Here is a 5335-nt window from a genome sequence, read left to right on the forward strand (position 1 = left end):
TGTGCCAAATAATCCCGCGTCGAGACACTCGTCCCGAATCCAAGTCCTGCGATTACATAATATATATTTAGCTAATTACATAGGTAGCAAATAGCTAAATAAACTCCCCAATCTAATTAGGGAAAGCCCGAATCGAAGTAACTTACCTAATTCCTTAATTCAACTCCTTCTAGATCCAAACATAATCCACAATCTATTAATCAATCCAAAACTCCCTAATCCAAACTCATCATAAATCCACAACAACCTAACATCATCATCTACAACTAACCAACCCACCACATCTGATAATCCAACCAACAACCAATCCAATGATCCTAAGAATGATCACATAACGATCTACATCAACCGATCATCATATCCACAAATTTCCACCCGATACAAACCCTAATCAATCCAACACATACCAATAACGATCATATATCCATCTACATAAATCATCCACCAAATAACCATTACAAATCAACTCCAAAACTTACCCAAATCCAGAGACTTCAATGTTGACTCATCCAAAGAAGCATGCTACTGGAAACTCCTGGCCAAAATTACAACAAATCCTTCTACATGCTTCCATGTGCTCTAAACCAGACATAACCTAAGAACCATTAACAATACCGATAGAATAGAACAATAATAGGAAAAATCTAAAGGTACATCGCCAAAGGAAACTCACCTTGAGGCATGGCCACAAATCAAGAGCTCACATCCCCTACTAACCTCTGCCCACAACCACCAAGAACTCCTACACCAATTCTTTCCAAGACCAGTCTCATAGCTAATCTCAACAACCCAAACAAAGTATAAAATCAAACCCTGTTAATCAACATTGAGCTTGACTTACCCTTGTACCATATCCAAGATCTCTCCTAGATGGAATACCTTGAATGTTCATCCCCTGGAGGTGGCACTAGAACAGAACAAAGAGGAGAAAAGAGATCAACTGGGCTGTGAGGTGCTGTTAGTGGCAGCGGCGTCAAGCCACATGATCGGAAGAGGAGAAAAGTAATGTACGAGAGAAGGAGAGCTCGAGCCAAACTTACAGTGAGGAGAAAGTCCCAAATCATTGGCCTCACGGCAACTTCGCCGGCAACAAATTGGCCCCCAGTGAAGGGAGATAGACGATGTTGGATCCCTCTGTCCAAGATCTGGTGAGGAAGAAGAGCTGGACCTCCTTGATACAAATCTCTGTCGCCCCGCTCAAATTTGACAATCGACGGTGGATCGGTCGCGAGAGAAGATTGATGTTAGGGCTCGGCCTTTACCCCCTCTTGGCCAAAGATTTCCCCCTTGCAGCCAGCTACTCGGGAAGAAAGGCAGGAAGCCTCGGTGGTAGGTGGAACAGCGTCGCACGATCAAAACTGAGGAGGGACGGCGATGGCCGGCGATCAAGCAGCCCGCGATTGTCGACGATCTACGAGGCGATGGGATCGGGAGGAATGGAAGAAGCAACGCCGAGGTCGAATTACTTCGATGGTGATGAATCAACACCCTTTACAATTGTGTAGCCAGAGGAGAACGAAGACTAGGCTTTCGGCGTTGATGCTCGGTGACTGGCGACGAGATCGCGAGAGAAAGAGGGAAAATCGGCACGATGCGAAGAGAGGAGAAGAAACGAGTTTGGGTGAGAAGAAGGAATCGGGGGAAATTAGTTAAATACCTAGGGTTAGCCTAATTTAATTCAAAGTTCACTCCTTAATCAACTCCCACTTAAATTGGGTATTTCAAACAGGCTTTCTCTATACCCCGAATTCATCCTCTCAAAATGGATTATACGGACTCCGTTTAAATCCCAAAAAATTTCTAAAAATTCATGAAAAATCCAATAAGATTTTTTTGTCCAATAATATTTATTATTTAGTTTTACGGTATCTTACAACTTTCGCCCAAAAATTCTTTGCTAGCCCTGCATTCAACCTGAGACATCTTGTTTTCTCAATGATTATCTTGTTCAACCTTTTCGCTACCCCGTTCTACTGAGGTGTCCTACGAATCGAGAAATGTCTCATTATCTCATGTCGCTCACAAAATTTCTAAAACTTTGAATTTGTGTACTCAGTCCCATTGTTTGACCTAAGGCATTTGATCTTCCTTCTAGTCTAGTTCTCCACTTCAGTTTTCCATAGTATAAACTTTGCAAAAGTTTCCGACTTGTGACGCATAAAGTATACTCAGACCTTTCGTGAGTAATCATCAGTAAAACTCACAAAATACAAGTGTCCTCCATGTGCTACTACACTGGCTGGTCCTTAGAGATCCGTATGTACGTAGTCCAGAATCCCCTCCGTTTTGTTTATTGCCATCTTGAATTGCGCTTTGCTCTGTTTTCCAAGAACACAGAATTTGCAGAATTCAAGCTTGCATGTCTTGACACCCTTCAACAAATCTCTCTTGTAAAGTTTTAGCATCCTACGTTCACCCATATGCCCGAGCCGCATATGCCATAAGATAGTACTGTCTGATTGAGACTCCACCGAGGCGGCTCCACCTATAACTATAGTCCCTATCAACTTATAGATGTTCTCTACTAACTTTTGTCCTTTCATTACCGTTATAGCTCTCTTACTGACTTTTATCACTTTAACTCACTGATTTGTAACTACAACCAATATCATTTAGTGTGCTTAACGAGATCAAGTTATTCCTTAGCTCTGGTATATATCTAACATCACATAGGGTTCTGATCACACTATCAAACATGTTAATTTTGACGTTCCCTATGCTGATAACTTTGCATGATGCATCATTTCTGATCAAAATTGAACCAGAATCAATTGCCCTATAGGTGTCAAACCAATTCTTGTTTGGAGTCATGTGATATGAATATGTAGAGTCTAAAATTCATGCATCCGTCAGCTGCTCTGAATTCGACATAACTGATAGCATATCTCCATCACTGCTCTCTGAATTTTCCTTTTCAACTATATTTGTAGACTTTGCCGAGCTACCTTTATTCTTTGCAACATGCTTCTTTATCTTTAGATAATCTCTCTTAATAAGACCTTTGCCTCTATATTTGTAACACATGATCATCTTCTTCCTTCTCGACTTAGAATAAGCCTTATTGTTGTTACCCGATCCATGTCGAGATTTGCTCCTACTACACTCTTGGTTGCTATTTACCACAAGTTCTTCTCCCTGAAAAACTTCATCGCTTGTTTTCTTCCTTTGGTGAAAACCTAGCAATGCACCTATGATCTCCTCCAATTTGAGAGTTTCCTTACCCCATATCAAAGTAGTAATTAAATTCTCGTACGTATGAGATGAAGGTAGAAAATTCAACAACATCAGTGTCTTGTCTTCATCTTCGATCTTCACATCAACCCACTTCAGATCACTCATAATATGGTTAAATACGTTGATATTGTCACACCCCGGAGGAGTCCCTGTCCAAAGAAATTTCGGCAGCATCTCCCCTGTACGACGGACAATCTGAAACTTTACTACATCACCATATACCTCAGCCACATGCGGCTGTAATAAATAACAATAATAAACAAATCACAACATATAGACATCCACGTAGTTTAATAAGCAATGATAATAAGACTCAAAATCCACCCTACTCAACTACACTCATAAAGCTCAAAACCGATATCCTACTCCACTACACTCATACAACACAAATCCGACGATCAAATCAACTTACCTCTTCTATCGTCTAGGCAGGCATATAGTAAAACAAATCCAATTAAAAATCCATCGACAAGTACAATCCATGCAAGCTCCAAGTATCAAAACAAAACAAGTCCAAACATAGTCTAGTACATAAAGCCAAAAGATAAATAAACATCCTTGTGGGCTGCAGGGGACTAGCAATTGGAACTCTCTCCTGACAGCATCAACCTGAAATAGCAACGGAGGAGGGTGTGAGTCCAACACTCAGCGGGTAACAACTAATATACATAGTAAGGAAATAACATCTAGCACTAATCATGCGTACAATCTCCTGACGTAATAAAGGTAAATGCAAACTGAAATAAACAGGAGAATACTGTACTAACCAGGACCTGGTACAAGGATAAACAGTCCGAGAGGTATAGAAATCCTGTATGCATGTCAAGCATGGACATCCAACCAATATGTAGCAAGTAAATGCAGCAAACACAATAACAAGAAATAAATGCATCAATGCGTATGATGCCTATGACATGTCCTGGTCACCCCTACTCTCCAGTCAGCCGTCTCACATATGATGGTGAGACTGAGTGGGTAGGGCTGTGATAACTGTGCACTCTGACGTCACTACTCCTGATGAGTGACCGAGTGGATGGGATGCTGTTGGAGTACACCTATCCTCCTATCCCATATCATAAATGGGGGAGCTCAATGCTCTCATCTCCCGGTACACAATAACGGGGAGGGATCCCTGTCCTGCTACAACGCTGCGTCACACTAACCCATGAGTAGACCAACGGAGCCCTTGACAGAGCACCTGCTGCAACACACCCTGCCTGAATATACCACTAACCCATGAGTGGTCGTGTGTGCAGATACATGTAACTGGCGATGTGCTCAACAATAATGGAGCTGACAATCGGACAGCATGCAATCATGCCAATGGTGCATGACAATAAGCATGACAAAATTACTGAACAACATAGCAATAATCTAGATACATGTAAAATGTGTACCATCGGAAAGTGAATCAATCAAAGTACACAGACCAGATAAAGTATAAAAAACCCTAGGTCCTGAACATGATAAATAGCATGGTTGTGTCACTACCTCTATAAATAGACATAATCAGGTAAACACTAGCATGATGTGCAAAATAAATAAACAAGCAAGCATAAAACAGGTCAGGTAGTGATCAACCGAAACAGATAATAAAACACAATCATTGCCAGGTGTTATAAACATTACTATGCATATCAAATGACATAAAGTCAAAGTACCCGCCTCCAATAGAAAGGTCCAAACTGGTAGTCGAGTTACTCGTCTCGAATCAGAGTCCTGTAATACATAATATACAGATTTAGCTAATTACATATAAATTAATTAGCTAAATCAAATCCTCAAACCTACCTAATTCAACACATATAATTTAGCTATTCAACATGTATCAAATAGCTAAATCAACTACTTATCTAACAAGAATCCTAATTCACACATAATTAAATATATGTACCCAAATTAACTGTTCTTGTTAACTCTGTTGACGATTCCAACTTCACAGAACAGTACCTCACCTTCTGAAATCCACCTTACTGCTCGGATCTATCTTCACAGCCTAAGCTAGTAGCTGTCAGAACAAAGGTAGCTGCTGGAAACCTAAGTAACGCCCTGTAATTTCACTGTCCGGATCAAAGAGATCAAGAAGTCAACAAGATAGTCT

At 40.7% G+C, this 5335-nt stretch overlaps 1 long non-coding RNA gene across 1 annotated transcript; it reads right to left on the minus strand.

The window, feature by feature from the left end:
* Positions 1 to 730: 730 nt before the first annotated feature.
* On the minus strand, positions 731 to 1059 carry LOC121983184. Its single transcript, XR_006112417.1, has 3 exons — positions 1041 to 1059; positions 842 to 907; positions 731 to 742 (listed from the first exon to the last, which is right to left on the minus strand). It is a non-coding gene; the product is annotated as an uncharacterized LOC121983184 (long non-coding RNA).
* Between the last annotated feature and the right edge of the window lie 4276 nt (positions 1060 to 5335).

The sequence above is a fragment of the Zingiber officinale genome, chromosome 5A (genome assembly GCF_018446385.1).
Source record: "Zingiber officinale cultivar Zhangliang chromosome 5A, Zo_v1.1, whole genome shotgun sequence".
NCBI classification, from domain to species: Eukaryota; Viridiplantae; Streptophyta; class Magnoliopsida; order Zingiberales; family Zingiberaceae; genus Zingiber; species Zingiber officinale.